Source organism: Cygnus atratus, chromosome 6 (genome assembly GCF_013377495.2).
Source record: "Cygnus atratus isolate AKBS03 ecotype Queensland, Australia chromosome 6, CAtr_DNAZoo_HiC_assembly, whole genome shotgun sequence".
NCBI classification, from domain to species: domain Eukaryota; kingdom Metazoa; phylum Chordata; class Aves; order Anseriformes; family Anatidae; genus Cygnus; species Cygnus atratus.
Genome location: NC_066367.1, coordinates 13,997,490 through 14,008,020, shown reverse-complemented (window position 1 = coordinate 14,008,020; position 10,531 = coordinate 13,997,490). Strand labels below are relative to the sequence as shown.

Here is a 10,531-nt window from a genome sequence, read left to right as displayed (position 1 = left end):
TGGCCTTTGCAGCAGCAGACCTTCCAGTCTGCTCCAGGGCTGGGATAATGAGCTGCCCCTTCGCTCTGAGCACTGGCATGATGGAGTCGCCTTTTAAAAACTGTATTGATTTCATTGGGAGCTTTGACAGAGTATGGGTGTTGAGGGGCTGCCAGATTTGGCTGTTAATCTTCAGGATTGCTTCTTTCTGCTTGGCTGAGCATATGCCTAATGTTTGCTGTTGCCTATGTGAAGGATTTAGAAACTGTCAATATCTCTGTTGATTCATGTAGCACTGAACACAGTGGGAGCAAGGTACGCAGTTGGGTCACTCCTGCCGGGCTCCGGCATTTAAGCTGGGGTAATTTAAGAAGTCACCACTTTCCGTCCCACCACTAGAGCCTCTTGCCTTAGGAAAATACAAGCTGCAAAATCTCTGGGGCACCCCCTCCTCTGCTGCCAGCACTGCAGCTCCATACTCAGACAAAGCTGAGACCCAGGGAGGTTCCAGCGGATGCACGCTCACCATTTTGTCTCCTGCCTTTGCCGGGTGGGGCGGTTCCTCTGTGGACCAGGAGGGCTCTGGCAGGCGCTCTGCACCGCGGCGGCTGCTTGAGGCCCTCCCGGGTGGCAGCAGCACCGTGGGGCCCAAACCATGTGGATACCGAAGGGCTGCCACTGCCGTTGGTCCCACCGGCGCACTCACCGCTCCTGGAAGCCAACCCCCGTGTATGAAGGAGACAGGGCGGCCTGCACGGGAGGGTTTTTTGGAGACCATTTTGTGTGTCTGTCCTTGTAAATGTACCATGGGCGCTCTGTTCTGGTGAGGATGGGTCATTTCTGCAAATGGTCCGGTGCTCACATTGTCATGGCATCTGCTGGGTGCCTGCAAGGACTGCCAAGTGCTCTGGCTGAACTATAATGTTCATCAAGTATATAAGGCAAAGAGAGTATTCGAGGGGGTGATTCCTTTTTATTTATTTTTTTTTTTAAGGCATGCCTGGCATTTTTGTCACAACTGTAGCTGACAAAGCATTTTCTGGTCACACTGCCTCAAGACAGCACAGAAGATTAATGTTTGGAATATGCTAAGCTCTTGAAAAAATGTAAAGATAATATCAGAAAAGTAATTCAACATGTCCCCGAAGCTCTTAACCATAAGCGATGACATTCTAATCATTGGGGAAACACAGGACAGTGCTGGCAGCCTTTCGGGGTGGTGGGAGCGTGGCACAGTGCAGAGGGTGCAGAACCAAGGCAGCACTTGCAGCAGGATTGCTGCGCTCGCATGGCGCTCTCCACAAAGCAGAACATCTATCGGTGCACCCAAGAAAGCACTTTCAGTTGATGCATTGGATACCAGCGAGCTGTGGGATGTGTTCCTAGCTCAGAAGCTTCACCCTGACCCTGGGGCATGTGCATCCTGTTCCCACATCTGTGGGTACGGGCACGTGGGCCACCTTCTTGTACTCGTGCGCTGCCTGGCTTGCAGGCTCTTTGGGACCTGGAAGCACGCCCTACAGACGGAAGCAGAGAGGTGCTGTATTTGCATAAGTGCTAATTGTGCCGGGCTCACGCTTAGGTGCCCGACTCTCTTTGGCATGCAGACACACAGGGAAAGAACCTGTTCATGCGTGGTTCTCCTGGCAAGGGGGGAGTGCGGCAGGGCTCCAGCACAGCCCTTCCCGCTGCTCTCTCGTGGGCCCTGCTCTGGTGCAGTGCTGCTGTAGGGCCCTGAAGGAACACCACGCGGACAGCACCAAGGTCAATAAAGCATTTTTCTCTGAGAAAAACTGCTTTTCTCTCTTTCACAATGGAGTGTGCTATGGAGGTGAAACCTAAGTTGCAACAAACATCTTCAAAGGCAAGAGGCCCCTACAAACAAAGCCGCTGCTTTCTGTTGTGACAGAGCAGTTTCTGCTGTCCTTGCTGAAACTGGTGAGAGTCTGGCTGGAGGAAAGGCTGTAGGAAGACTGGCCTCAGGGCCTGTGCTTTTCAGAGCTGAGGAAGGAGGGCTAAGCAAGGCCAGCAGAGTGGAGCTGGAAGGTCTTTGCCCAGAGGAGCGGTGTCCTTTGTATCTGCAGCCCTTCTGGGAACTGCTGCCTCTAGCACAGGGCAGGTGGGAAGGGGGGCACGGGTGTTGCTTAGCTTCTGAAGAGCCAAGCTTTACACTGACAAATACATTACAGTGAACAAGAAGCGACTCTCATTCACTTTTACTCCAGGAGCAAAGCTGGAGAAGGGCCAGAAGGGCCACGGAGCTGTGGCACAAATACCGGCAGAGAGGTGGCAGACAGAGCACTGCTGCTGCTGGTGGTGTTCCATTATGCTGTTCCACAGCAAGGCCTTTAGCTGTCATCCAGGCATGCATAAATAAAGCAGTTTATTTATAAATCTCCACTTAGCATAGTCTGTCTGATTTTCTTGAAATGCTGACTTTTGAAACAAGTGCACACCTGTGCAAAAAAAAAAAAAAGGTAAACTAGAAAGCCCACACACAAGCAAAAAAGGCTAAAACTTCTAAGCTGGACAAGATGATCATGAGCAATGGAAAATGTCCTAAAATTCCAACTAAAAAGAAATCTGCTCTTGTGGATTCTGAGCCTTTACTTCACATTAAAAACTCATGTTTTAGGAAGTATCTGGCCATAATACTTGCAGGTCTTGCTTGCTTGTTTCTTCAGAGAAAGCTGAAATGTTTGTATGTAAGTTGACTCCATCTGCTGGGCTTTATACATGGCATTAAGTTTCATGATGTTCAGTTTTGCCCACTTGCAGTTTCATCTCAAGTTGAGCTTGCCAGCCAGCGAGGGAGGAGTTTACGTGAGCAGTGAGGTTAGGACCATAAAACTGACTAACTTAAGGAAAGAAAGTAACCTGGCAATATTTCAAATATACCCACTGGATCAGGAGTACTATATACCATCAATCGCAAAAGAATAGTTCATTTTCAAAGCTATCCCTGTGGTTTCATAAGCTTTTTGCCTCGACCAGAAATTCAAGAAGCAATAAAAGAAGACATGCTTCTAAATGCTATAATAGATCCAGAGGGAGCCCAGATGGGGCAGATGATTACAGCACTGAACTTCCCCCTATGGAAATGGACAATTTTGAATATTTTCCTTCAAAATTCAACAATGAGGTTACAGCTCCTGAGACTGCATAGTGCTGACCAGTACTACTTTTCTGGCCTGGCTTTCTTTAGGAATTTCAATAAAAATACCAAACTGGTAGTAGTACCTTTCTTACAGAGACTCTCTGGGCTTTGGGTCCCAAATTATTTGCAACCTATGAGTGTCAGGACAACTTTGTGGTTAAGCCTCTCTTCCCAAGGATCTCCTGAGAATGAAGCATCCTGTGAGGAAAAGAGTTAAGTCTGTTAAAGCCTTGTAGTGTTTCAGCCATCAAACTGGAAATTCTTTATAAAAAGAGAGCAGCCTGATTTACAATCTTCAAGTGGGTGGTTTTAAATTATTCAAAATGTTGCATTACAAATCCAGCTGAGTCAATTCTAATTTCAACAAAAAATTCAAAGGACCATAAATTATCTGACTGGCATTATATGATTACCTCAAAAATCTTAATGATTAAAAAACATGTTTCCCTGTAAAATTGTCAGATAAATTAGAAAAACCTAAATCATTTCTATAACACATTTCAGTTGTTGCAGCAGACATTCAGAACTGAAAAAAAACCTCATAGACAGGTTCTTTATCTTTAGGATTTTGCAGCACCCAAAATATAAAATGCCTCTAGTTCTTTTCATGTATTACTTCTAAATCTGTAATCACTACGCTCTGTTTGTGTGCTTAAGCGCTGCTTGTCAACAGCCTTTTTCTCTGCCTGGCTGCTAAAAAATGTTTGTTTGCAGTTGCCCTTGTGGTCCGAACTGCGCCGTTCTCTATGCATAGCTTCCTATGCAGGGAGGCAGAGCATTAATACCCTGTTCAGGTAATACAGAGAACACAGTGACACATCGGCATAATTAAATAATGTCATCAGTCTCTGAAGTGTACTCCCTACGGTGATGCACCGCATGAGAAACCTCCTAATACGACACCTACGGGTTTCTTCCACAAAACTGACTCTACTGTAATGTATTCCATTAGGAGAGCTGAAGTTTAATGGGGAAATCATTATTTTATTATATTGGTATTTCATGGGTAACGTGGTATGAAGTTTCTGCCCACTGGATCCTGTTACACTCAATCCCAGCTCAATTACGGAGCTGTCTCCTCTCCGAGACGGCCTTGCCATGGAGGTGCAGACCACGGCGGTCCAGCCTCGTCAGCGTCAGGAGTTCTGCTGGTCTCTGATAAGCACAGGTTTTGTAGCTCAGAAGCTCTTCCCAGCCCTTTTCTGGAGCCTCTACAGTTTTTCACAGCTGTTTTGGAGTGTGGGCACCCAAAGCAAGGATCCAGTAGCAGTGTCTCCAGAATTAAATTGAACCTGCCTCTGACGGTCCATCCCATTGCTGTAGCCCCGAATGTTTCTCCCACTGCAGCCAGCAGAAATATCACAGAATTATAGAATCATTAAGGTTGGAAAAGACCTTCAAGATCATCTGGTCCAACCATCACCCTGCTAAGTCCCCATCCCAAGGAAGGAGGCAGGGAGAGGGCCTCTGCAGGGCTGCAGCTGCTGTGACACCGGGCAGAGGACAGCACGTACCACACCGGTTGTGGCAGCAGGGCCAGGCTTCGGCTCTGCTATCTGGTGCCCTTGTCAGATGCTCCAGATAAAGTTACTCACAGCAGATCTGAACACATTTGTGGTGCTGTTGTCTCAAAAAATGAGGGGAAAAGACGACCTGAAAGCCAGGACAAAGGACGGTTGTCCCAGGGTGCCATCCACTGCTGAGCTTAGCAGCTTCTCCCGTGCTCTTGTTCCTTGCCAAGTTGTTTTGCTGCCTTCTGACCTCCTGGCCTCCTGCCCTTCCTGTTCCTGCTATGTTACACACGAGCTTTCGGTTCCCTACCTTTTGTTTTATCACTTCTTGCAGTCAGGCATGCTTTATTTTACCGTTCCTCGCTCCAGCTCCTTGCCTCTCCTTTACTATTTATTTGTCCACCCGGCGCTGTCTCATGGCTGTGGTATTTGGGCACCAGGCACCTCGAGCGAAGTGCCTGCTTCATTGGCTCGCACTGCTCTCAGTTATGCTGGTTGCCTGGTAACAGCTCTTATAACTCAAGTTGCAAAATTTTTGCTGAAAAAAAGATCCCTGTGCTTCCCAACAGCCTCAGCTGGAGCAAGGCTGCGAGCGGGGCTGGAATTTTCCAGGCTCTGAGGCTCTCCCTGATCTCTTGCTGTCTGTGTGGAAAGCTGCAACAAAACCAAGGCAGCCTCCTTAAGGCCTGCAGGGGGGATGCAGCAAACCACACAGCATCCCCACTGCCTTCACGCTGCCTCCTTGCTGCCTTCACGTGAACGCAAATTATTACCTGAGCCCGCAGCCGGCTGGCTCATGGCTGGCGGGTGTTCCTGGCTCGCCATGTGGTAGCGGAGGGCTTGTCTCTCTTGGCCCCTGCCAGGGGTTTCCACCCTGCAGGATTCAGCTTTGATGCTAAAAGATGTTCCTTATTACTGGCCTGGGAGCTGGGAGTCTGCGTGATTTTAGCCGTGCTGAGGAGGGGAGGCAGAGGGTGCTCGTGGGTGCACGCCCTACTCGCTACCTGGGGTGAAACCCCTCCTGTTGCATGCATTGGTGCAGGCGACAACGCCTGGGACCCGGCCTCCCATGTGCATGGCCCGCCCTGCTCTCTGCCTTCATGGATTGGGAAATCAGACCCGGGGCAGGGGGACGAGAACATCATTCGGCTGCCAGAAGCAGCAGCTTTGACTCAGAAGGCCGGGTGCCAAGGCTCGTTGAGCAGCAGGGCGGCAGCTCCTGGGCGCACCCTTGTCCGTCGGCTCCCACCAGCCCCTGCCCAGCAGCAGTGCCAGGATGCCTCCCTCACAGCCGCAGCAAAACCCATACAAACTTCTCCCCAAATCACTCCCTGATTCTGCGATACCTTATAAAACCCCAGTCCTCCTGCAAAGTGCTGAGCAGGGAGATGTTCAGCCCCTTGCCAAAAGCACCCAGAACCCCTCAGTTCATGTGAGCATCCAACTCACTGCAGGACCAGAATGCTAACTGCTGCAGGAAACTGGGTGGAAACAGATGAGAAACGAATCGTTAACCTTATAATGAAGAATCCATACTATAGAAATCACAGTGAAAGAGAGAAAGATTTCATGGGCTAGCTGCAGTAAAAATAACATTTCGTGCTTCATTGCATTAATTGAAAAGCATGTAAAAACACCAATAACATAATTTCATAGCATTAATAATGATTATGCAGTGTTCAAAGTTATTTAGTGATGAATCCAAATACAAACAAAATTAGTATGACCAGATCATAATTTATTTTTAAAAATTTGAATGAGCTGTTGAAACAGCAAGCAGAAGAAATCAGCATGTGTTTGTTTGTTTGCTTTTTTCCTTATGGAATTAGTGGGTGTATTTTATTCCCAAAGCCTAGCAGAGGACAAAAAGAACATTTTTCTATCCGTTTAATTCAGTTTCTGGAGGGGTGAGAAGCTCTTCTTAATGCCAACATGAACACTTCCCCTCCCTGTCTATAAACACGTGCACAGACAGCAGCAAAGGAGGGTGTGTGTAGGCTCTAGCTGCTGAGCTTCTTGGGGTAATGTTCTTAGCACAGGGAGGAACCACTGAGATTTTCAAGCCTCAAGAAAAACCAAATGTAGCCGCTTTGGAGAAGTGGCAGATATGCACTGGTGCTTCCCAAACCTTGGTCAGTGTGGCTGGGCTTGGGGTTTCTGCAAACCACGCTCTTCCTGTGTGAGATGAAAGAAAAAAAAAATGCGGGAGCATGATGCGAATGGATAAAAGGAAAGAATATTTGCTTAAATTGCCATGTTCCTAAATTATTTCTTATATAAAACTAATAAAACTTAATCACACGTAAGATTTTATTTTCGATCTTTATTGATCTCTGCAATGTGTGTAAACATGTTGGGGCAAAATAATTACAGCTGAAAAATACTATTTATTATTAAACAGTGTGTCTTATTTTAAATATCAATATTATGGCCTCTGGCATTAGTTTTACATCGACTAGAACCGTAAGTGCTGTTTTTTCTGCTTTTTTTTTTTTTTAATATATGGATCCAGTACTTGGTAAATACTTAACTTTCACTAAACAAATACAATCTTGGTTTATTTTCTGAAAATCCCTTCAGCTGTGCATTTAGCTAACAAGAACAGTGTTTGCACTTCATCCCCAAATTTCAGATTCCCCTTTCTCATCCTGATGAAATGACAGCAAAGGGAAAAATTGTTAGCCTCAAATGTAAGATTTAATAAAACAGATGATAGATTTGTTTTGGGGATCATTGCTGTTCTGTTTTCTTTTTTCTCTTCCCAGCTGTTTGGTTTTGGTCCCTTGCCTCCTCTGTTGTGTGCCAGCGCCTGAGCTGGCTGCCTTACACCCTGCAGAAGCAGGTTTGTCCTCGGGAGTCAGCGGTGTGGGAACCTCTTCAAAGAAAGTTTTGGAAGAGCCCCTGACAAAGGACTTTCCCATTTCAAGCCAGTGACTTCAGTAGGAAATGATTTTCTTTGCTAGTGAAGGAGAGGTCGGTTTGTTACTGGAACCACGAGGAAAGCTGCCAGTATTTACTTACAGCTGTGGGACTGTGTCGCTGGTGTCTTAGGTACGTGTGAGTCCTAGGGGTGCCACAGCTCGGGACAGCCCTGGGCGTGCAGCTACGGGCAGACAGATGTCAGGCTGCGGACTGGTGCCCGGCAGGTCAGAAGAAGGAACTGTTTATTAGGTCCCAGTGAGCCCTAGGTACCTACCAGGCATGGCTGGGGTTTCTCCCCTCTTGTCCATCCACGTGCTTATGTGCTTTGCTGACGCCAGCCATCCTTACTGATCAGGAGGAACATGGTGCCGCTGCACAGCCGTCCGATATGGGAAGGGTTAATTGCTTCTGTCCAGCTCACAGCCTTCAAGACAGTAATTTTCCCTGCATGGTCAGGAGTCTGTGTTGCAGATTTAGATCCAGTCCTGGGCATTGCCTGCCCCGTAAGCCTGGTGGAAGCACTGGTGACGGGGCACGGCGTGGTGCTCCCATGTCCCTCACCACTCCCATAAAGCAGGCGGCCATCTGGGGACGCAGCGGGCTTGGGTGGCACCTTCCTGCGGGAAGGCTTGGGAGAGGGCGACGTGGCGTGAGGGTGGGTGTAAGTGCAGAGAGGGTGAGGGCACATGGGCAGAGGAGAGGTCTGACATTGCCTGTCGGCGCTGCATCCAGACAGTGCTGGGCTCCCGGCGGGCGGTCGGGGCAGGGAGAGCTGCGGCAGCGAGGGGAAGGCAGAGGAGGCTCGGGCAGGGTGCAAGGCGCTCCGCGAGGAGCTGGGGAATCTTTTTCTCTTTGCCACGCAGCTGAGCTGAGGTGGCCTGAGTTTGTTGCTCTAGCTGGCGGAAAGTTGAGAAATCCCTTTGGAGGAAGGGTGTGACAAAATGAGCGAGGCTCCTGCACGGAGGCTGGTGAGGTGTGACCAGCAGGCATGTATTAATGAGAGGGAAGCTGAGTTCTCGGCCGCTCCACCTGTGAGTTCCCACCGAAGGCAGCATGAGAAGGCGTAAATGACAGGAATATCTGAAAGCCGCTTGCAGTTTAATTATTGTCAAAAAGCTTCGAGAAGATTTTGGGTGGCTGAGGAGTTATGCAGTCTGCGTGTATATCGCCAGAGTAAAATCCTATTAGAAATAGATGAAACTACCGGAAGGTGATAGCTGCACTATGGCATAAAGCCCTATTCAGAGACTGATGTAATGTATTTTTCCACTGCAGGGCAGGAACGAAACTTTGAGCTATTGTTTAAAGAAAGAAAGAAACTCTGGCCCTCAAGGCTGCGGTAGGAAAGATAGTTTTAAAAAGATCATTAAAGCAAAATCCCTCTTGAAGACTTTGATGTCTATTGATGCAAGCTGCTATTTGTACTCCTACTGAAGACAGATCTGAAAGACTCTGCAATTACTAATAAATCGCCTGCAATATTGAGCAATTACCAACAATGCAATCATAAAACAGTGCAATAACTAAATAATTATACACTTGTTAGGAGAATACATTATTGGGCACCTTGGAAAGAAAGGGAAAGGAGGTGAGAATACAAAAGACAGGATATTGGATACCACACAAATAGCAACAAAATACACTCCGCTGCCAGAATGCTGAATAGCTGCACATGCTTAGGGCCAACTCCCAGCCCTAGAAAAAATCAGGGGAAGTTTTAACTATTTATAGGAAATTTTTTAACAGGATAGTTAGCCTCATTCAAAATGCTGAGTGTGATGGCTGGGAAAGGTCTCTTCAGAGAGGGAAGAGGAAGAAGGAGGAGGGAAGAAAAATGGGATGGGAAGCTGAGGTTTCACCAGGAGAACCTGCTTGTGGTGTGCGAGAATAAGGACATTGCTCTTGTTTAGATTTCACCCTCAGTGAATTTGGGATCATTCCAGAAACATCTGGAGAAAACATCTGCATGAATGAAGTGCCTCTTGGAAAGAAAGGTGTGTGTCAGCTACCATGAGTCAGGCTGATACGCCGCTGGCTCGGCTCACTGGTGTTCAGCCGTTGCCGTAGGTGTGAACGCTGGAACACAGTGGAAAGGAATGAGGATTTTGAAATACTGTTGGGAAATGCTGTGAAGTGTTGTAGAAACAGAAAGAACACTGTGTGCTGTATACACTAAAGAAGAATATCTGTTGTTGAGGAGGTCAAGAAATCGTAGCCGGAGGCTTTTGGATATGTGCAAGGATTAGGGACCATCTGGAAAACGGATCATGTGAGGAGCTTCCCACTAAGGAAAGGCGTGGTGTTCAGCATGCCTGACCCAGATAGCTTCGCAGGCACCCTGTACATAAGCAGAGCACAATTCACGGAGCAGTCTAGAAACTCTAATATTCCTGCAAAGCACAGTGCAATTACTGGAACATTAAGTAATCATGTTCAATGGTGGTGGCAAAGTGTGAGGGGAAGACAAAAAGGAGCAGCCCGGCACTACTAGGTGAGGCAAGCCTCCAGTAAGCACGGGTTTATGCTCCTGCCCTCCTAGACAAAGGAGAGGAGGAGGGCTCTGCTCCAGTCCTCCTGCTGGCATCCCTTTTAAGCAAATCCTTTGTGGTCAAGGGAGGGGAACAGCCACTTACACACCACGCTCCTTCAGCTGCTGAAGGTCGCGCAGCTGGCAGCAGGCACAGCATCTCTTTCCACCGAATCCTCTCCCTCCCTGCCGTGTTGCTAGAGAGATTGATTTGTGATCTCAGCCCCTCCTTGAGTTCTCCCCAGGCTGCCCTAGCCTGGGAGCCCACATCTTTTCCATGTTTAGAGCACATCCTTCAGCTTCGGGGAATGAATGGGTAAAAAATTTTCTGTAGCTCATATTACTGGATAGTATAAAATAGCCTGGGAGGAAGAAAGAGAGAAGTCGAAAGAAAGTAAACAGAAAACAGAACTGGTGAGAACCTATTTCAAAAAC

At 47.8% G+C, this 10,531-nt stretch overlaps 1 long non-coding RNA gene across 1 annotated transcript; it reads right to left on the bottom strand.

Annotated features, from left to right (window-relative positions):
- Positions 1 to 935: 935 nt before the first annotated feature.
- On the bottom strand, positions 936 to 5,050 carry LOC126913351 (uncharacterized). The gene is made up of 3 exons (XR_007708492.1): positions 4,958 to 5,050; positions 3,220 to 3,334; positions 936 to 2,435 (listed from the first exon to the last, which is right to left on the bottom strand). It is a non-coding gene; the product is annotated as an uncharacterized LOC126913351 (long non-coding RNA).
- Positions 5,051 to 10,531: the final 5,481 nt, after the last annotated feature.